Below are 23,227 nucleotides of genomic sequence, written 5' to 3'. Positions count from 1 at the left end.
AGACACATGGCCACACCCCAGTGCAAGGCACTGACTCTGAGGCCATGGCTTAGCCTGGGTGTGGAATTCTACTACCTCCTGACATTCCGTCAGCTCTCTGGAATTCCTTCCATCTCACTGTGCCCCCACCAATGTTTCAGTGATCATCCCAGCAGTTCCCAACTTTGTTCTGAGCAGAGGACTGTCTTCTGATGCCTATCTACCATAATGATTTCCATGGAATGTGCTTTGTGCTAATCTATACCCAGTTGACTAGATGCATAACCATAGAATGAGACTTGCTTTTCAAACACAGTGCACACAAGTACAAGAAAACACAGGAATCTCTGAGTCCCCATCCTCTCTAAATAGGCATGTGCTTTCTTTATACAGTGTTGGCAGGAAGAATCTGTCAGACTAGCCTCACACCAAATTTGAAAACTTTTCCAAGACCACATGAGGAAATGACACAAAAATCCTTTGCAGATTCCGTGTTCTCCTTTTGGGTTTGCAAAGCCATGCCTTTGCTTCTTGTAGCTGTTGTCAGGAGATTGGTGCTGACTCATGGGAGTAGATTTACTACAGTGATTCTCCAACTTTCCACCTCATCAGCAAGTCCTGGGAATCCAGCCTGGGAGCCGGAGCTGGACTGTGCAAGGGATGTCAACTGCTTTATCATCTGTTTGGCCCTCAACTTCAAGTTCTAAGAGGTAGCATCTGAGGGAAAACAGAATTGAGAGGCAGGTCGACAATCCATATCGTCAAAAGAATTAGCGGATTAGAAAGGCGGGAAGTGGGGGGAGGGGATAGCTCAGGGGTAGAGTGTGTGCTTAGCATGCACAAGGTCCTAGGTTCAATCCCCAGTACCTCCATTAAAAAATAAAAATAAACAAATAAATAAACCTAATTATCTGTTCCTCTGTCAAAAAATAAAACTAAAAATAAAAAAAGGAAGGCAGGAAACAAGGACTCGATCCAAAACCCAGCATCGAGGGCAGCTGGGTCCAGGATGGGGGGTGGGGCACTTCTTAGAAAGTCCTACAGATCCAGGGCCCCGGACCTTGCTGGTGAGCAAGAAGAATCTGGCCCAGCTGGACCAGTTACGAGCCACCGGGGGGATCCTGGGGACACCACAGATCTGGCAATCACTGCATATTTAATATAAAGCGTTTGTTCATCTACAAGATTGTCCAGAGAACACGAGTTTTGTGATATGCTAACAGGCATTGCACGAAACAGAGCTCCCTGGATGACTGAGTTTCAGAAATCCCTTCTGCATAAGGTCAGAGGGATTTCTTGGAAGGACTTTGCAGCACCTTGATAATAAGTGTTTATTGTAAGTCTCCAAGAAGAATATCTAGTTCACAGCATTTTGCAAACTAATGGATTATGAAATGACCTTTTTTTAAAAAGTTATCATATTTCATGTATTTTTGAAACCCAGTGCCTGATTGAGTGCCGGACACCTAGAAAGCATGCATACCTGTTGGTTAAACAAATGAATGAACGTTTGCCACAAAGATTCACATAAATGGCATTAATGACTTGGGATGTGAAGGATGCCAAACACAGCAAGGTAATTATATTCAGTATCCAGAGGGAACTTTAATTCAAAAAGACTCATGCACCCCAGTGTTCACAGCAGCACCGTTTACAATAGCTAAGACACGGAAACAACCTAAATGTCCATCGACAGATGAGTGGATAAAGAAATTGTGGTATATTTATACAATGGGATACTACTCAGCCATAAAAAAATAACAAAATAATGCCATTTGCAGCAGCATGGATGAGCCTGGAGAAACCGACCTTTTAGAGCATTTTGGCAAAACACACGTTAGGAAGCATGGCTATAGTGACACAAACCAATGACATTTGCTTTCTTCTTACACACTGCACAGCACCAGAATGAAGTTATCAAAGAAAAACTTAACTGTAACAAATTCTGTTGTCACCAACTTAACTGTTTTACTCACCTCATCTCTCATCATTTCCTTCTCTTTTTTTCAAAATCTAGAAGGGATACTATTTTAATACGATTAAATAGCTTCCTCATCTTCCTCTCCTCCTACTGACCCTCCTAGAGCAGAAACAGCTACTTCCCTTGAGGTGGTTAGTGATCATGACAGCGAGAGGGCCAGAAATAGAACCAGTGAATATTGAGCCCTGGAATTCCAACATAGAATTTCGCAGCAACTTAATGGTCTATAAAAGCAAGGTTTTTCAAGAGAAAAAGCATCTCTTAAATCTCTTGAACCAGCATTAACCAGCTAAGGGCTGGGTCTCAGAGCTATATCATACAGTTTCTTCTACACCCAGGCTTCTCCAACCTTAGTGGGCACATAGTCACCTGGCAGTCTTGTTAAAACTGCAGAATCTGTATAACTCATATGTGGAAACTGAAAAAAAGAAAAGAAAAGAAAAATGAGGACACTAATGAACTCATCTACAAAAGAAACAGACTTACAGACATAGTAAACAATCTTACGGCTACCAGGGAAAGCAGGTGGGAAGGGATAAATCTGGGAGTCTGAGATTTGCAAATGTTAACCACAATATATAAAAATGGATAAAAACCAAATTTCTTCTGTATAGCACAGGAAAATATATTCAATATCTCATAATAGCCCTTAATAAAAAAGAATGTGAAAACGAATATATGTATGTACATGCAAGACTGGGACATTGTGCTGTGCACCAGAGATTGACACATTATAACTGACTATACTTCAGTTTTAAAAAATGCAGAATCTCCTCAAAAGACTAGGAATAGACTTACCATATGACCCAGTCATCCCGCTCTTAGGCATATAACCAGAAGGAGCCCTACTTCAAAAAGACACCTGCACCCCAATGTTCATAGCAGCACTATTTACAATAGCCAAGACATGGAAACAGCCTAAATGTCCATCAACAGATGACTGGATAAAGAAGATGTGGTATATTTATACAATGGAATACTATTCAGCCATAAAAACCAACAACATAACGCCATTTGCAGCAACATGGATGTTCCTGGAGAATGTCATTCTAAGTGAAGTAAGCCAGAAAGAGAAAGAAAAATACAATATGAAATTGCTTATATGTGGAATCTAAAAAAAAAATCATAAATACAAAACAGAAACAGACTCATAGACATAGAATACAAACTTGTGGTTGCCAAGGGGGTGGGGGGTGGGAAGGGGCAGATTGGGATTTCAAAATGTAGAATAGATAAACAAGATTATACTGTATAGCACAGGGAAATATATACAAAATCTTGTGGTAGCTCACAGAGAAAAAAATGTGACAATGAATATATGTATGTTCATGTATAACTGAAAAATCGTGGCTCTACACTGGCATTTGACGCAGCATTGTAAAATGACTATAACTCAATAAAAAATGTTAAATAAATAAATAAATAAATAAAATTTTAAAATGCGGAATCTGACCTGTTAGGTCAGAGTGGGGCCCAAGATCCTACATTTTAATAAGCTCCCAGGTGATGCTGGGACCACAGCCTGAGCAAGGACATACTGAAAGGAGGCCACTCCGTGGATGTGTGACAGCTCCAGTGAGGCTTGCTGCCCTAGGGTAGAAAGAAGATAAGACAGAAGTGGGGAGCCCAGAGTTCTCCCTTCCAACCTGAGGGAAGATGGAGGGAACAAAGGAGGCAGAGGAAGGTAAGATGCACCTCAGCCTCCGCTATTTGGGCCTGAGCCCCGGAGAACAGAGGTGCACCAGGAAGGGGTTCCAGGGATTTCCAAAAAGGAAGAATCCTGTCCAGCTGTGGTTCCCAGTGCTGGAATGAAAATCCTGAGTGTGGCCCCCTGGCCTCAAACAAAATTTCACGATGAGAAATGATGAGACAGAGGGAAGTCCTCAGTTAACTGTCCAATGCTGCCTTGTGGCCCCAAAGCCTCTGAGAGTCAGTCTGCGGGGGCTTCACAGAAGCACTTCCAATAGGGAGGGCCAGTCAGACTTCTGGGATACCCACAGCACAGCACGAGTCAGGGCCAAGTTAACCGGGAAGCTGGCGCACCAAGAGAGGCCAGACCGTTGGGGCTCCACCACAGACATCGACCCAACTCCCCTCTGAAGGAGCTGGTGGCCCTTGGCCTTGGAGGTCATCACACCAGGGCGCAGCCCAGCCCAGCCCCTCCCCCACGGAGATCAGAGCAGACCCCGAGGACAATGCAGCCCAGAATCCCATCCCCACCCCACCAGCCATGGCCACAGAACCACACCCCTTAAGTACTCACCACGACTTTGAAGAGGCACAATAGGTGAGGAAAGGAAGACAGTGTTTATACAAAGAAAATAAACTCCTAGAGGTGGCGTCAATTACTGGATTGGACTAAAATAATTCCGTTGTTGGGGGAGGGTACAGCTCAGTGGCAGAGCACCTGCTTAGCATGCACGAGGTCCTGGATTCAGTCCCCAGTACCTCCATTAAAAATAAATTAACCTAGTTACTCTCCACCCCCCCCCAAAAAAACCCTCAAAATAAATAATTCCATTGGACTAAACAGTGGGACCCAGCAGTTAATTAGGAAACAAAGCACACACTCTGCAGGAGGGGTGTAGTCCCAGCTCTAGACATCAGCAACCGTGGTCTATTTTAACGTAGTCTGGCTGGACACACTACAGCCGGGCTCCACTGTGATTTCAGGCTTGTTAGTTACGTCCAAAGACTCTCGGGCATTTAGAGGAATTAAATGCCTCCAAGTGGTTAATTTCCTCTCATCGAAAGTACCCTTCTTAGGTGGAACTTTAAAGAAATGACCCCACCTTTTGCTCCTTTCTCTTCCTCAAATAATTTTGTGTGTGGTCTGACACCTGAAAGAATATTTCAAAGGGAAATGCCTTTTTGAAACAATGCCTGTCCTGACACTGGGCATTGAATGATTAAACCATACTGTCTCTGTGCTCCCTCTAAACTTAGGCTGCCAGGAAGAGGTGTAGAGAACAGTCCAAGAGCTGTCCCAGCATCCTTGACACCGAAGCCGCTGACATGGTCTCCCTTGGATCCCAAGTGGGGAGTGATCTGACCCACCAAAGAGATTTAAACACCCCTCCCAAACCAACCACAGATGAAGAACACTGATCACTGCAAGACACACACACACACACACACACACACACACAGTGTCCAGATTCTGAAGCTATAGCAAGGCCTCTTAACTAAAAGCCTCACAGCAGGCAGAGAAGAGGATTTCAAAAAAAAAAAAAAAAAGAGGAGGATTAAAAAAATTTTTTTAAATTTTTTTCAGGGGGAGGTAATTAGGTTTATTTATTTACTTAGTGGAGGGAATGGGGATTGAATCCAGGACCTGGTGCATGCTAAGTACGAACTCTACCACCGAGCTTGACCCTTCCCCAGAGGAGAATTTCTCAGGGTCTCTGGGATGTTTCCTTGGGTGACACACCCTTTCCTGCTTCACCCCCAGCCTCATCTCCACTCCCATATGAAGCTGTGCCCAATGGAGCTACTGCTACTGCTGCAGAAGTGTTTCATCTTCCAACCTGCTCAGATAAGTAAACAAATAAACACAAAGTTGAGAAACCATGTGTATCAGAGAAACAGGAGCTCTTGTGTCAATAAATCAGATGCAGGCTAGCGCTTTCCAGAACGTGCAAGGAGGGACAGGAAGACCTCTATAAAAATTACTTGAAAAGGAGATGGTATTTTATTTTATTTTAAATTTCAGGGTTATTTATTTATTTTTAAGTTGAAGTAGAGTCAGTTTGCAATGTTGTGTCAACTTCTGGTGTACAGCATAACGTTCCAGTCATACATACACATACGTATATTCCTTTCCATATTCTTTTTCATTTTCAGTATAGGTTACTGCAAGATATTGAATGATATCGTTCCCTGTGCTGTACAGTATGAGATGGTATTTTAAATTAGTGTATAAGCAAAGACAAAAAGACCTATCAGTGATTAGTAACAACAAGCAAGGAGCTAACAACCCAGGAGCGAGGGGACATACAAAGAAAGTCGACCCAGCTACATTCTAACTACTCTCTGGACTATGATTGTGAGTGGTGCCTGCCAGCCCCTTAGAGGGGAGAAGATGGGTCACTCATGTCATTTATTGTGTGAGTGCATAGCTAACCGTACAGAGTATGGGATTCTCAGTAAAAGCTTTGTCATCGTCACAAAATTCTGGGTATAATCTTGAATATCCAGACACATACTGGGCAGATCATAGCTACTCACAGAGTCAAAATGATGGTGCCCTCCCCCCTACAGGAAGAATTCAGACGGCATGTCCTCTGACAAACTCTCTCACCATAAGCTACCTGTTCGAGAGGCCTGTGACATCAGTGTTCAACTCCTCTAAGGGAATGATATGTTCCCATCGCTTAAAGAAGCTGGAGCCTGTTCCTTTGGAACATGTGGAAGACCATCAGACAAAATGAAGCTCAAACAGGTGTCTTTGTTCCCCAGCCCACCATGAGCTCCAGGCCCCTGATGCAGACAGGGGGTGGAGTGAGGGGGTGCCCCCTCCCAGGTCTGGGAACAGACTGGAGCTTCCTGCCTCCTGCCTTGGCTCACTGAGGGCCCTCGCCTTTCTAAATCACGTGTCCGCAAAGACTCAGATGGACTCTCACTTCCTTGGCCACTCAGACCTTCACCGACCTTCCTGTTCCCGGAAGTTTCTTGAGCAAGGATTGATTACACCGCCTGGCAGTGTTTAATCATTGCACTGTCTTGTATTCCTTAGGGTATAGTTTTTTTTAATGGAGGTGCTAGGGATTGAACTCAGAATGCTAAGCATGAGCTCTACCACTGAGCTATACCTTCTTCCTTAAGTTGTTTGTTTCTGTTTTGTTTTGTTTTGTTTTTTTAGTTCTAGGGCATTTTCCAAAAAAAGAATTTGAAGACTCCACGGGGCCCTTTGGAAGCTCTCTGCTGCTCTCTCCTGGCAATTTGTGGCATTACGTCAGGTCTTTCAAGGAACTCAGTTGCCTTAACTCTCTAAACTCTGGTGAAATCCTGTGCATTGGGCGTGCCTGGTGACAAACGGACACTTAAATCCAGCACATGAGAGATGTTCTTAAGTTTCACTTTATTTCTTTAGTACTTACTTGCCTATCTCTTATGCAGCCACTCAAAATCAGCTAGCCCTGCCTTCATTAGATACTATTGGATCTCAAATTCTCCGCTAAAAAGTCATCCATCTGTATCCAGCTTTTCCTGAAAAACGCTACTCTATGTGGGGCACTGAAATTTTAGGCAACTCATTAGGTTGCTCTTTTTCTGACTCCTTATCCACATAATAAGGTTAGATCTGATGGTATACAATGGTAATTCTCAACTATCAATTTACGTAAGAATGCCTGCTGAGCATGTTAAAAGTTAAAATTTCCAGATAAGCCCCAAGAAACTCTAATTTTCCAGGTGGGTCCTAAAGATCTGTGTTTTTAACTGGCACTAGCTAATTCAGATGTAAATGATCCATGAGAAACAATAGTCCACACTTCATCTTCTATTTCTATTTATCCCATTCCTTGACTCTGCCAAAACTGTACACTCCGAGGCTTCAAAACAGAGTACCAGCCCAGCAAGGACTTGGGGTAAAGACAGCTTCCGTGAATAAGCCTCCCTTATAAGCACAAGAATCACGATTCTCTCTCCTTGCTGTGTGATGATGGCAGTGCCCCAAACGTGCCCAACACTAGCATCTGATGTCAGGCAGGGTGCTATAATTTAATAATGCTCATCCATAATTTATTACCCTGGACCTGCAGCACACAGAATTGATACATAACTGAGTGAGCAAATATTTCAGTCCCCAGGAGGAGCCAAATAATTCAGAGTCCGGGGCTTGGAGCTTAGAAGAAAAGAGGCCGCTTTATTACTGTGCCGGGTAAAGGGGCCTCACAGCAGGCTGGTGCCTTCAGAACTGTGAGCCCACCTTGGGGATGGGGTGGGGTGGGTATACAGCCATAGCTCAAACAATAAAGCATCGATAACGATCAGCAGAATCATTTTCTCATCAGAAGACTCAGAGGGGGTCATGATGCCTCCAGGAGACCAATTCTATAGAGGCCAGTGGTTGTCACCCTTCCCATCTCTTTATCTCATAATCACTCCAGGTGTGGTCTTCTTGGTAATTAGCCTACTTTGTAAGGTTACAGTTCTGTGACCTTCTCCCTGGAGAACAAGTCAGAAACCAAGTATGATTATAGCTTTTGATTACTGGAATAAAGCAGAAACAGTAAGATCGATAGCTTTAGTTTTAACAACGGGCCTGGAACTGTAAGTAGAAACCGGTCAGTCAGGTCAGTTGAACGTTTTAAGGGCAAGGATGAGAATAAGCAATCTGTTAGCCTAAATGTGGCCGTTTTATTAATCCTCCTTCAAGGAGACTGGTAACTGCCCTTTAGAGTGCTCTGTGGGGGTCCTTCCTTAGGCCTGGAGATGGAACTCAGGATGGTTTTGTTTTTGTTTTTGTAATAAAGTTGTGCATTTTAAATGGATTTATTTATATTTTTTTTGGTGGGGGAGATCTTTGGGCTTATTGATTTATTTAATGGAGACACTGAGGATTGAACCCGCGACCTCATGCATGCTGAGCATGCTCTCTACCGCTGAGCTGTACCCTGCCCTCCACCCCCAAAAGTGTTTTTTAATGGTTATTTGCTTACTCAGACGAACACTTACCAGACTAATGGGGCTTCCTCATATTGTTAAGACAAACCCCAAAGAGGAGCACACCACCAGCTTCTGCAGCAGCCAGTGTTAGTTTCCGTGCATTTCAGGCGCCGTGCCTGGGGTGGGGTAGTGTCTCACGGACTTCACTGTGCATGGAAATCTCATGGGCTCTTGTTAAAATGCAGATTCTGATTCGCCTGATCTAGGGTGGAGCCTGAGATTCTGCATTTTTTAACAAGTTCCTGGGTGCTTCTGATGCATGCTAGTCCTCAGACCGCAGAGCAGCGAGGCCTTCTTTGGGTTCTGTCCTGGACACAGGCTGCCTGCCTGGCAATCCTGGTGTCACTGCTTACTAACCATGTGACTAGGGGCCAGGTGAACTTGGAGCCTAATTATTTCATGTGTAGAACAGGACGGAGGGTTAGTGTGAGAACTAAAATAGGCACATATAAAACCCGTAAAACTGGGCACGTGGAAATCTTCCAACAAATGTACATCATCATGGCCCAAGACCACGCAACTTCCCGCAACACCTGCGTTAGACTGTGATCTCAGCTTCCAGACGTTCCAGTCCCATCCTTCCTGGACCCTCCTCCAACTCCACCGTCTCCACCACCCCCACATTATCTCCAGCTGATACACTAGGAAAAGGAGGGGATGCTGCATTGGAAGCAGAGAGGTGTGAAGATGCCATCCATGCTGGCTTTGAAAATGGCAGCAGGGACCGTGAGCCAAGGAACGCAGGTCTAGAAGCTGGAAATGCCACGGAGGCAGATTCTTCCCTAGACCCATCAGAGAGGGCCCGGCCCCGCCAGCAACTTGCCTGTAGCCCAGCGACACTGAATCTGGACTTCTGGCCTCCAGAACCATGAGAGAATGATACAGATTTGTACCTGGCTGACTCATTGCTGTATTTTTCCTATTTCATTAGGGCCGCACCAAAATTGCTCCTTTTTTCCTTCCTCACCCTCCTCCTAGAATGCAAATTCCCTAGGGCATGGTCCCCTCTCACTGTATCTTTAGCAGCTGGAACAGGGCCTGGCACACAGTGGATGCTGGAAAGATACTGGCTGAATGAGCGAGTTGCAGCCACCTCCTCCTCACTGCCTCCCTGCAGGAGCCTGCATACAGTCCCCTGAGCTCAGCAGTGCTCCTGTCCACCCACAGCTCCACACTGGAGATGCACCTGGATTCTGAGAGGTGAATACAGGCAAAATCAATCCCAGTTTGCCACTGACAAAACAACACAAGGGAAAGGCGAGCCCTCGCTCTTAAAGGCAGCAAGTCACTATTGGAAAAAGAGAAGTGAACATGTGTTGATTGCAGAGGAGGAAAAGAAATCTGAGAGGTTAAGTAACCCGCCCAGGGTCACAGAATAAGGATCATTCTTCAGGTTTATATAACCGAACTTTATATACAGTGTGATTTGAAGTTTTACTGAACAGTGGTTCTCACAGTGCTCCCAGGGTGACCGGCAGCTTATCACTGGGAACGTGCAGAAATGCACGTTCCCAGGCCCTGCCCCAGACCTACCGCAGCAGAAGCTCTGGGGGTGGGCCCAGGACCTGTGTTTTAACAAGTGTTCCAGGGGATGCTGTGCATATGTGAGTCTGAGAACTGCTGTCCTCTACCATGCTGCCCTCAGCATCTTCCAACCCTCCTTTATCCTGGGAATATTTAAAAAGGAGAAACCAACTTGCAGTGCCAACTGGTGCCTGGCTGAGGCCCTGCGGGCCCCAAACTCCCAGCCCTTAGGCATCTTTGGGAGATAAACTCCTGAGGGGCGTTTGCCTCAGCAGAATCAACAGCCCTGGGAAATGGCTAGCCTCACGGTGCCTCAGGCCGACTTGTCACAGCCCACGTCTGCTCCTAATTGGGATCACAAATTCCACCACCCTGCTTGTGTCAGCCCACGTCTCCATCTTACTGAAGTCGTAAATCCACTCTCTTCCCATGAACCAAAGCCCCCACCTCGTTTACAGCCAATCAGAAATCTGTTCCCCTGTCCCTGTGTGTTCACAGCCCCTTCCCCAGTAAAAGACCCTGCACGTTCACCCGCGCTGCTCACGCAGGCCCCTCTCGTCTGTGTGGCCCACTGTGGCCTGTAGCGGTGAACCTAATAAACTTTCCTTTATTCTTAAATTTCCCTTGGTAAAATCTTTTACTACCCGTGACACCAGCCCTCCATGTGCACCCCAACACTACTCCCAAAAATATTTAAACATTAAATCAGACGACCCAAGAGTTACCCTTAAAAGTGGAGACTTGCCTGGAGCATAAAGCCAGGAGTAAAGAGAGAAAAGATTAGTATTTCTCATAGGAAGGGAGTTTGAGAGAAAACTCCCCCAAATGTTAATCCCAGTCCCACCCCCCTCCCACCCACCACAGTCCATGGGCCCCTTAGCACGTGTGGGACAGATCCCTGGCATCCTGCGCAAGCTGTGGAGTTATGGGAAAGTCTTGATTTTAGGGATGCTCTGAAGGGGACAATGGACGGATGTCATCTTATGAAGGGATCTTTTTCTATTTCACACGAAGGAAGGCAGAGGCGAAAAGTGGGATCTTGGCAATTTTAAGGCAATTAGGTATACTGAAGGCCAGGAGAGGAAACAAAAGATTTTCAAATAAAACATAGTATCTGAGGGTGACACGAAGTTTGGGATGTTTCAAAAAACACTCAGGCAAAATGAAAGGAGTGGAGAAAAGATTTCACCTTCTTTCAGAAGATTGACAAAGCGTTAACAACTTCAAACAGGGGAAGTGGGAGTTCAGGACAAGTCTTCCCACTGTTGTGTGTATTTGAAACTTTTCCATAATGAAGATTTTTTTTTAAATTTTGGGGGACTCGGTACTTAGGTTTGTTTTTTTGTTTGTTTGTTTATAATGGAGGTGCTGGGAACTGAACCCAGGACCTCGTGCATGCTAAGCACACACTCTACCACAGAGCTGTAACTCCACCCCCTCAAAAAAAATTTTTTTCAAGAGAAATATAATCCTAATGCTCAGATGAGAGGTAAGACATGTGAACACTTGAACCTGCTGAAGGCGTCTGTTCCAGGGACTTGTAGTTAAACCACACCATGGTTTGATCTGAGCTGAAGTCACTGTTACCTGTAGGTTCCAGAATGCTGACCCTAGAAGAGAAAAATCCCCATATTCGTACGTTTAAGGATAGCCACACACGTAGTGAAGCAGACATACTTACATTAAGGAGTCAGATAAGCTGGGGCACTGGACAGATAAGGTGGAGAAGAGGGGGGAGGGTCCAGGAGATGCCCACCTCCAGCACAGAGGGGCTTCACACCCTCTAAATGGGTGCCAGCAAGAGACTGGTTAGAACCCAAAAGCGGCAACTGTGCGGTAGCGAGAAGGACCTAACCGGACAGGACCCAGTGCTCACTGTAACATAATTAACACCTCGGTTTAGGCCCCTCCATGGCTGTTTCTGTGTGCATCACGGGTAAGGACACGTGCAAAGGGGCCAAACATGCCTAAGCACTCCAGGGACAAGAGTCGTCAGTCAACCAAGAGACCACCTCTAAGCGAGGCTGTAAGAGAAGGGGGCAGAGACCACCGCTCTCCGCCCCTGGATCAGCCCGCCTCCCGTTCTTGGAGGGGTGCTTTTCTTAAGTAAGTCCTTTAAAATCTTTTGCTGCACAGCGCACCGTCTCCGCCCTGCAGTCTTATCTTCTGGGTAAGACAAAGACTGGAGACTTTTTCCTTTCCCTTTGGGGTAACACTTAGGCTGAAAAACAAAAGCTTATTTGTCTAAAAGTCTAATTCAGCCAGGTGTCCTGCATTTCTATTTGCTAAGTCTGGCAACCCTACCAATATCCTGTTATCTAACTAAACTTGACACCATGATCAAAGATCGCTCCAAGTATATTTTCTACCTCAGCTCGTGTCGCCTTCCTCCCCATCCCACTCAGCCTCTGTCTCTCCCCCTCCGTCCTGATACACTTCACCTCCGTTTTCCTTCCTCGTGTCTGTACCGTATGGTTAATCTCCTCCACAGTAAATCTGTTTCACTCACACAAATCAGTGGAAAATGAGACTGGTGTGTGGGAAACCTAGATTCAAAACAAGGTCAAGTTAACGTCTCACCAGTGTTGGTGCTACTGCCTTTCTTCCCAGCACTAGACGCACAAAAGTCAAGAATGAGGAAGAAGGAGGAAGAAAAGGGACAGGACAGGGGACAGGCAGCCGGTCCAGCCCTGCGTCCTCCCAGTTTCACCGGAGAGAAGGGTATTTTTATTCCTTAAGATGTGAATCCAGGTAATTGATCTTTTTTTTTAAAGAAAAGACAAATTTTATCTTGCAGAAGTGATTTTTTTTTAAGAGGGGGCAGGAGAAGCAAGAGGAGGAAATATTAATGCCCAGAGCTCTTTTGCTAACATTTTGTAAAACAGAATTTCACAAGGGTTCCAGTCAGTCCTCAGCCCCCATAGGTGATGGGTGCATCGCAGACTTACAAGGAGAGGTAAGTCCAGAGGGTGGAGGGAGTACCTGGAATGCTGGCGTGAGGGTTCAGTGTGAAAGAAACGGGGCTTTTGGCAGGAAGAGAGGCACCCAGGCCTTCAGGGACCTCTGTTGTTGCTGGCACAGCAGGGTGTCAGGACGCCACTACTAGGCATCTTGTTTGCAGGTGACAGAAATGTGACAAACGGAATCTACCAGGTCTGGCGAATGAAAAATATTGCCTGCCTTATCAGTTAACAACAGATGTTGCAGGCCTCGAGTCATCACCTTGCAACCACTCTGCCGGTGCACCCAGAGGGGACTCAGGGTGGGAAAGAACAGGACCCTGGCCCTAGACAGCTGGATGCAAATCAAAGGAATGATTTCAGTGAGCCCAGACTTCTACACCTTCCCATACATAAGAAAGTGCTAAATTACTTAACTTGAGATGTCTAGTTTTCTTTAATTAATAGTAATTTTTTGATGTTCCAACTACCTGGTCTTTGTTGCAAAAACTCCTCTATATCCTGACCCCTCCCCTGCCTCTTCGGAGCGGCCCCTCAGAGCGATCTGAGAGGCTGCCATCCCAGGTTCAAAGAGGGTGCAAGTCCTCAGAAATGTCCGCCAAAAAAAAACATAATTCTCAACTTTTAGGCTGTGCTTCCCCCCCACCTCAGCCAAATGTCTCAAGACAGAAAAGTCCAGGAATTGTCTAGTTTCTAGCGTGACTTTCTTCAGGGACTGAAACCATGTCACACCACCTCCATTCTCAGAACCAACTGCCCCTTGGGGGTTTTAGTTGGCACACACACACACACACAAAAAAACAACCCAGTTTTGCGTACTTGCAGGGTCAAGGCCTGCAGGAAGGAAACAGAAAAGGAGCCTTTCCCCCAAAGAACCAGAAAAAGCCCCTTTGGGAAGTGCTGGCTGTCCGCAGCGTTGTGACTCCACTCCTGAACCAATTAATACACAGAAACCAGTTGCACCTCTATACACTCACAGTAAAGTGGCAGAAAGGGAAATTAAGGAAATGATACCAGGCAATCCACTGCTTGGCTTAGGGACCCGGACCCAGGACAGGCCACCTCAGACACGCAGCCTGAAATAGGAAAAAGGGCCCTCCTGGCCCTTCCTCAGGCGCTCAGACTGCCTCCTGTGTGTGAGAAGGATGCTCTCCGGGCTTCGTTCAGATGCGTCTGTACCCGTGAATGTCAGCTCCCGCTCCTCGGACTACACACTCAGAAGTGAGGCAGCACGAGAAGGAGAAAGGAAAAGTCTGGTGGCACTGAGGAGCGACACGTCCAAAGCATCCCACGAGTGTCCTTCAAACCCAGGCTGCTGTCCTGCAAGGGGCCCTGGGCAGGAACTGGAAGGAAGACAAAACGGAACGAGATAAAATGCAGGGGTTGTGTGGAGGGCCAGTTACACTGCTGACTCCAGAGGCCTGGCTGACCTGTGGGACTGGTTGCCAAGTCCCCTGAGAAGGAACCTCCAGGGACCTGGGGCTGCAGCAGGGTTCCTGGTCACGGCTGCCCCGAGCTTCTTTGGCAAGTTAGTTGCATAGGGTGTAAAAATGAATGGGCGGAATATTCATTGCGGAGGGAAGGATTTGGGGTCAGATTGCCTGATTATCATCCCAACTCCACCTTCCTGAGGGGAGGAGGGATTTTTGTCCTTATTTAGTCTGGATCAGCATTGTCATGGAGTACTTCCGATCTGCAAGGCTAATTTAATTGAAATGAGGGCATAATGAGTAAAAGGTTACATTCGGACACTGGAGATTCCTGCCTTTTCTCACTTTTCTTTGTCGGTCTTCAGACCACTCATCACCCCAAAAGGTGTGACCACTTATCAGCCCAAAGTTTCCTGTTTTCTTTCTCTGCCCAGGGACCGCTGGTGCTTACATGATGTGTGGTGTATTTGGCCTGTGCCCCTCCTTTCTGCCCAATTCCTGCCATTTGCTCTGTGTGCCTCTTTCTCTGCTCATATCTAGCTGTCTGCCTGCTCTAACCCTTGCTGCTTGCTCTTAGGACAGTCAGCAAACCTGACTGACCGACCAGTCACTGCTCCCAGCCCCAGGATCATGGTCAAAGCTAAAGTTATTGATTTTACTGTTTTTAACTTTACTTTGGCAATTAAAATTTATAATCATGTTTGGCCTCTGAGTTGTTCTCCAGGAAGAAGTTCCTGGAAGTGTAACCCTGCAAAATAGGCTAATTTGTCAAAAAGGGAAACACGCCACAGGTGTTAACGCGATAAAAAGACCGGAAAAGTTACAACCACCAGTGTCTATAGAACTGCTGCCTGAGGACGTCCTGACGCAAGAAACCTTGTGACAAGAGGAATGATTCTGTTGATTGTTGTTTTGCTTAAGCTGTGATGTACAATCACCCCACCCCATCCCCAAGGTGGTGCACAGTTTTGAAGGCCCCACCCTGCTGTGAGTCCCCTTTGCCCAGCAAAGTAATAAACCTGCCTCTTTTCTTCTAAGCTCCAAGACCCGGTCTCTGGGTTATTTGGCTTCTCAGGGACAGGGCCTATCTTTCTGCAACAAAGGAAGCAGGGAACCAGGGAACTGAAACTCATTGCCTAGAGAATCCTTTAAATGTAACCTATGCCTCAGGTGATGCTTTTGCTTGAGTGATAGAAAAAGTTACCCTAAGGGAGCAGAATGTCCCGCCAGCTTAACTTGTTGGACCACACTCAGAGTCCTGCCTGCTTGTCTTCTTTCTGCAAAGGGTTCTCTCCTCCAAAGAGAAGAATGATCAGAGGGAGGAAGGAGCTTGCAAAGGGACAGCCAATGAGAGGAAGATGAGAAGCCTCAGGAGACTGTGAGGGAGGGTGTAGCTCAGCGGTAGAGTACATGCCTAGCATGATGAGGTGCTGGGTTCAATCCCCAGTAACTCCATTAAATATAAGTAAATCTAAGTATCTTCTCATCCTCCCAACCAAACAAAGAAGCCTTCAGCAACTAAAGCAGGTTTCCCTATGAATTTTTTCCAGCTGGCAGACAAGACTCTCCTTTTGTGGAATCCCACTGGGGAGTCGTCCATCCGTCTGCTAATATTCCATCACCTGCTCAGTCCCCTTCTGCTATTTCACTCCGTAATGACACTTTATTGGGGGGGAGCGTTAATTAGGTTTATTTATTTATGTGTTTTAGTGGAGGCACTGGGGGTTGAAGCTAGGCACACGCTCTACCACTGAGCTATACCCTCCCCGGCCATGGAAGCACTTTGGTGAGTGGATGTAATGACAATGCATTGTTCTTAATCCACCCTCTCTTTTCTGGTAAATGCAGCCAATTTTTCTTTAGATAACCTCCCCCTCCCAATCTTAGTGTGGCCTGAATGGGGCAGAATCAACTCCCCCAGCTCTAGAAATGGGCAAAGAATGAAGGCCCAGTGGTTTCAGAGAATTCCATGGCCATCGCTATGGGACTGGTTCAGAACCAGACCAGTGAGACTTAATCAGAGGACTTGTGCTGGAACTTTCCAGAAGACACACTTTTTTTGTCCCACGGGGAAGGAGGTCAGCTTGGTCCACGGGCCACCACTTGGAGAGCACCTTTCTAATGTCATCACAGAGAAAAGCAGATCCAAGAAAAGGAGAGAAACAGATGCCTGGTAACATGACTTGGGTACCTGGATCCAGCCGTGTCTGAAGCCAAAGAGGAAACCAAGATTTCTCACTTAAAGTCCTGCCACACTGTAAGGACATTCAGACACTCCTGTGGAGAAGTCTGGATGGCAAAGAGCCCAGGCTCTGGCCAACAGCCAGTACTGACTGCCGACCGCGGGAAACAGCCAAGCCTTCCTCCATCAACAGCTCACGGCAGCCTCACTAGAAACTGGAGCCCGGAGCTCCCAGCAAAGCTGCTCCCAAGTCCTTGTCCCTGGGAAGCTGTGTCAGGTAACAGAGGCTCGTCATTGCTCTCTGCCAGTGAGTGCTGGGGTAGATGTGCGTGCAGCAGGAGGGAACTAATGCACTGAGAGGAATAAGACTCCAGCCTCCAAGACTCAGGAGAGGCAGGACTCCAGCCCCAGAAGAAAGGGCCACGGAGCTGGGGACCAAGGCAGGAACTTGAAGATGGAAACCGGGGGCCAGCAGAGCAAGAGGAACCCCGTGCTGGCCTGAGTCCTGGAGTCGAGCCATGAATTCTGAGGGTCTCATCTCTCCCTGCCATGGAGTCCCCTTGACCCTTGATGCTAAGCCTGGGGCAGGACAGAGCCTGGAAGGTGGGCTGGTTAGTGGGCCAGTCCCCCTGCAGGGGCCAAAACCCAGGAGAGATGCTGGCTTCCTGGTCTGGCCCCAGCAGCCTGAGGTCCCAGGGGCTAAACGGCCCTGGTGTGTTGTCTGGTGCCACCAGACACAGAGACCGAGGGATGAGTAGAAATCACACCCCACGGCAGACCGAAGGTCTTAGGACAACTCGGAAGGTGGGGAGTCCAAATCAGAGCTGCAAAGGAGGATATAACTGACACAGAACAAACAGAGACATCTCAGGATGAAGGCGGGAATGGGGGGACCTGAAAAGGGCAGGACCCCCAGGGCTGGCCAGGTACTAAGGACCAAGCCTTTACATGCATCTGCCGCTGTATTTTGAACAAAGCTTGCTGCCTCCCACCTCCAGATCCTGAGCCTAAAATCAAAGAGGGCACCTGGTGCTCAGCATCTCTGGGAGTCCCCAGTCCTCCGGCTGCTCCCAGAGCACCCTGAGAAGCCCTGCGCCAGGCAGAAAGACGGAGCTCACGTAGGACTAGGGGACTGGGCCCGTCACAGCAGAAAGAATCTGCGGAGGAGACGGCCTTGAGCCCAGAGCCGTCCATGCCCCCTGAGTCTAGTCCGACATCTGCGTGTCCCGCCCTGACGCGCCTATTTCTCAAGGCCCCCTCCCCCGGCTCTGTACTCGTCTTTTCACTACTGAACATGGAGTAGCTGTAAAATCTTTGTTATCATTTACCGAGCCTCTAATGTACTCTACTGACAGCACATTTGACAATTCTGATGTCAAACCGGGTGAGGGGAATACTCTTATTATCCCCAAGGTCCAAATGGAAAGAACCCAGAGCTTACAGCAGGTGGTCAACTGGCCCCAAATGGAAATGGGAATAAACCTTTAGAAGTTGTCCTAACTGTACGACAGTGACAGGGGTGGATCCCTTTGGAAGCAGGAGATTCCCCACAGAAAAATCCCTCAGGTGACAGAATCCCACTTAACGCGCTTAAGCTATCATTTCTTTCCAAAGAGAAATGAGACAGAGGTGGTACCTTGTTTAATGACATCATGGATGCAGCTCATTTCCTTCTAAAGTAGAATCTAATTGAGGTTCCTTTGATTTTTTTCCTAAAGAACCCCTGCTATACGGCAACCTTCTAGAAACATCCACTAGAAGTCAGGGGGAGTGTCTACGCTGATTATTTCTTTCCTGTCATGCGCACAGGTGACCCACCCGTGCCCTGTGCATCTGCATCTCTGCCCCAGAGATGACGCCTGTCTAACTCCATTTAGCGCTGCATTAATTACAGCTGGATAGGAAAACTGGAACCCACTGAAAAGTTCAACATATACTTATCCATACGATAAATACCGTGCAGCACTCAAAAGTCATATATTTTAGAAAAGTTTTAGAATATTTAACATCAGGTACAGAATACATTATTAAATGAAAAAATCAGTTCATACTAACTTTTAAAATGTCCTGGATATCACTCATATGTGGAATTAAAAAAAAAAAGACACAAGTAAACTTATCTACAAGGCAGAGACAGACTCACAGACATAGAAAAAACCTCACGGTTACCAGGGTGGGAAGGGGTAAACTGGGAGTTCAGAATTGGCGGACACTAACTACTGTATATAAAATAGATAAACAACAAGGTCCTACTGTACAGCACAGGGAACTAGATTCAATACCTTGTAGTAACCTATAAGAAAAAAGACTATGAAAAGACATATATGTATATACATGTATGACTGAAGTATTATACTGTACGTCAGAAATCGACACAACATTGTAAACTGACCATACTTCAATAAAAAATAAATAAACAAAAACAGTTTGCAGAAGGAAGGCTGAAAGGTCTGGTTAATAAGACTTATATATAGGACAAGAGAAATAAAGGTGCACGTGAGAAAGTGCACATTTGTGTGTGTATTTTGTCTGTTGGCGTGTGACTGTGTGTGGGTTTGTGTGTGTGTGGTTGGGGGACAGCGGGTGTGGAGTGTGCATGGAGGTGTCTCTGGGTGTGTGTGTCTGGCGCAGGCAGGGTGAGTTTATGTGAGCACACATTCCCCTAGGAGGGAATTAATAAGCCAAGGCGTTTGCAGGAAACTGAGAGTGTGTCCTTAAAATTTGAGCCTGAGACACCTTGTTTACCTCATCCTAGATCCAGCCTTTCAGAGAAGCTGCCGGGAGGAGAGAAAAAAAAAGAGGGGGCACCTGGATTTGAACCAGGGACCTCTTGATCTGCAGTCAAATGCTCTACCCCTGAGCTATACCCCCAGCAGGCTGAACTCCTTTTTATATTCTATCTCTGTTTCAACATTATGGCTGTAAAACCTGCAGTGACTCAGGAACTATAATTAGAGACTGTCGCCTGGGAGGAGTCCAAGCATCAAAGCCTCAGAAAAGGTTTATTATGAAGAAAAGACTGGGCACCTGAGAACAACGTTCTCTGAACCGAGAAGCTCTCCTCAGGCTCCCCAAACCCCAGGTCTCTTCTGTCCCCCATGCTTCATACGAAGTGAACCTTGGTTGCAGGTGAAAATCCGCATGTTTCCCACAAATGGCATCAGCAGGAAAACGCAGGTGACTCGACTCCGGTCACGCTCCCAGCAACGGGGGTTCTCATTCCTTGTCTGGTTTCACAGAACCAAGCTCACAACTGGAACTCAACAGACATGTGTGGCATCAAATTGATTCTGGGAAAAAATACATGTAAATAATGATTTGTGTGAGCTAGCTTTTCCCAGACATTAATTGTAAGACGATTCTACTCACGTAAAACAGGATGGTCGGTGAATGGCACTCTGGTGTGACACAGCTTGCCTGACACTCGGGATGCTACCAAACCCAAAAGGCCGACTGATGAAGAGAAACAAGGCTCCAGACAAGAGTCTCTTCTTAATCGGTTAAGTATAGTATTTATCCTACCACCCGAAATGCCTTTTCAACTTCCAGACACAACCATAGTTGGAGTAACCGGAATTGAATGGCTTCATAAACACCTCCTCTCCCCCAGTAAACCCTTCAGGTGCTTCTGATGGACTCTTACATGCTCAGACCTGCTGAGAAGTCTCTCTCCTGCCAGTTCCCCAGACCATACACATACGGAGGCCTGGTCAAAGGATCCTAGCAAGGGCCGGTCATTTTGTGCCAGGGTGGTGGTTGGTTGGGAGCCTGGGAGGGGCAGTAACTCCACTCCATTTGTTGCTCCCGCCGATGTCAGGCTGGAATTGAGAGCAGAAAAAAGGATCACAAGGCACACTTTGCTCATTGTTCTTTTCTCACCCTGGATGTCAGTGAAAGTGGAGGTTTTCGCAGTAACAGACGCACTGTGTGCTTTGTAAGGGAGAACCCTGGCCTTGGAAAGGATTCAGAGGTCACTGATCCCAACCACTTCCTTTGCAGACTACGAAACATATGGAGGGAGGATGAACAGCCTTGCTTAAAGGCACAAACGTAATAGTAGCAGGGGCAGGACCCAGGGTCCACTCCACAGCCAGCTCCTTGGGGGCAGGGGCCCTCTGGAAGCCCTCAGTGCCTGGAACGATGAAGGTGCTTAACAAATGTTTGTGAGATAAACACCAAACTGTAGTTATATGAAGGTAAACCGCATGTCCTGGTTTACTGCAGATTTCCCTGGTTTTAGCACTGAATGCCCTGCGTGCCAGGAAATCCCTCAGAAAACTGGGATGGGGTTGGTTGGTCACTGGAGTTAGGCCCAGTTTTTTTTTCTCATCCACAGTATTTCCACGTCTCAATTTTTTACCATTTTCTCTTTTTTTCTCTTTTTTTTAATTGAAGTATAGTCAGTTTACAATGTTGTGTCAATTTCTGGTGCAGTGCACAATGCTTCAGTCATACATGAATATACATATATTTGTTTTCATATTCTTTTTCACTGTAAGCTACTACAAGATAGTGAATATAGTTCCCTGTGCTCTACAGTATAAACTTTCATATATGCCAGGTCAGTATCTGCAAACCTCGAACTCCCAATTTATCCCTTCCCATCCCCTTCCCCTCTGGTAACCGTAAGTTTGTTTTCTATGTCTGTGAGTCTGTTCCTGTTTTATAAATAAGTTCATTTGTTTTTATTGTTTGTTTGTTTTGTTTTAAGATACTACATATGAGTGATATGTGGTATTTTTCTTTCTCTTTCTGGCTTACTTCACTTAGAATGACATTCTCCAGGGATACTCATGTCCTGCAAATGGCATTATTTTTATCATTTTTTATGGCTGAGTAGTATTCTATTGTATAAATATACCACAACTTCTTTATCCAGTCATCTGTTGGTGGACATTTAGGCTGTTTCCATGACTTGGCTATTGTAAATAGTGCTGCTGTGAACACTGGGGTGCTGGTGTCTTTTTGAATTAGGGTTCCCTCTGGATATATGCCCAGGAGCAGGATTCCTGGGTCATATGGTAAGTCTCTTCCTAGTCTTTTGAGGAATCTCCATCCTGTTTTCCACAGTGGCTGCACCAAACTGCATTCCCACCAGCAGTGTAGGAGGGTTCCCCTTTCTCCACAGCCTCTCCAGCATTTGCCATTTGTGGACTTCTGAATGATGGCCATTGTGTGAGGTGATACTTCATTGCAGTTTTGATTTGCATTTCTCTGATAATTCTCAATTGATATTGAGAATTTTTTCATGTGCCTATTGGTCATTTGTATGTCTTCACTGGAGAATTTCTTGTTTAGGTCTTCTGCCCATTTTTGGATTGGGTTGTTTGCTTTTTGGTTATTAAGTCATATGAGCTGTTTATATATTTTGGAAATCAAGCCCTTGGCAAATATTTTCTCCCATTCCATAGGCTGTCTTTTTATTTTGCTCATGGTTTCCTTTGCTGTGCAAAAGCTTGGAAATTTAATTTGGTCCCATTTGTTTATTTTTGCTTTTATTTCTGTTGCTTCAATTCTTTTACCATTTTCATATACTGCCTCAACTAGTATTTAGTTAATGTTTGTCTTGAAATCAATGCACCACTTTTTTATTTAGCCTCATCCTAAGCAAAAATACCCTTGAAATCATGCCAATTGTATTTCTTTGTGCTGCACATCAAAATAAATACATAGCTTATGAAATATGTTAAAATTATATTTAACACATTATATTTACAACTTGCCATGTGCCACTGTAAATGCTTTACAAATATTGATTCACTTAATCCTTAAAACAACCCAGTGAGAAAGGAACTATTATCACCTTTACGCTACAGTGAGGAAACTGAGGCACGGTGAAGTTAACTCACTTGTCTAAGGTCACACAGATGGTAAATTTGTCCATGGTGTCCCAAAGTCATCTTGGAAACCTCAGTGATAACAGTGTGATGATTAATTTTATGTGTCCACCCTGGGCCACAGGGTGCCCAGATTTTGGTGTCGTTGACCTGGATGTGTCTGTGAGGGTGTTTCTGGATGGGATTAACATCTGAATAGGCGAAGGAGTAGAGCAGCCTGAGCCTCTGTTTTAAGTGGGTCTCTTCCAATCCACAGAAGGGCTGACTAGAAAGGTCAAGTACATTAAAAAGGCCATGAATAACAAGTCCTAGAGAGGGTGTGGGGAAAAGGGAGCTCCTGCACTGCTAGTGGGAATGTAAATTGGTGCAGCCATTATGGAAAACAGTCTGGAGATTTCTGAAAATACTAAAAACAGACTTACCATATGACACAGCAATCCCACTCCCGGGCATGTATCCAGAGGGAACCCTAATTCAAAAAGGTACCTGCACCCCAATGTTCATAGCAGCACCATTTACAATAGCCAAGACATGGAAACAAACCAAATGTCCATCAACAGGTGACTGGATAAAGATGTAGTACATTCATACAATGGAATACTACTCAGCCATAAAAAAGAATGAAATAATGCCATTTGCAGAAACATGGATGGACCTGGAGGGTA

The 23,227-nt window shown here is 45.9% G+C and overlaps 1 non-coding gene across 1 annotated transcript; it reads right to left on the bottom strand.

Annotated features, from left to right (window-relative positions):
- Positions 1-19,524: 19,524 nt before the first annotated feature.
- TRNAC-GCA (transfer RNA cysteine (anticodon GCA)) lies at positions 19,525-19,596 on the bottom strand. Its single transcript has one exon. It is a non-coding gene; the product is annotated as a tRNA-Cys (tRNA).
- Positions 19,597-23,227: the final 3,631 nt, after the last annotated feature.

This window comes from Vicugna pacos, chromosome 1, assembly GCF_048564905.1.
Source record: "Vicugna pacos chromosome 1, VicPac4, whole genome shotgun sequence".
Lineage (NCBI taxonomy): Eukaryota > Metazoa > Chordata > Mammalia > Artiodactyla > Camelidae > Vicugna > Vicugna pacos.
This window is presented reverse-complemented; position numbering and strand designations above follow the sequence as displayed.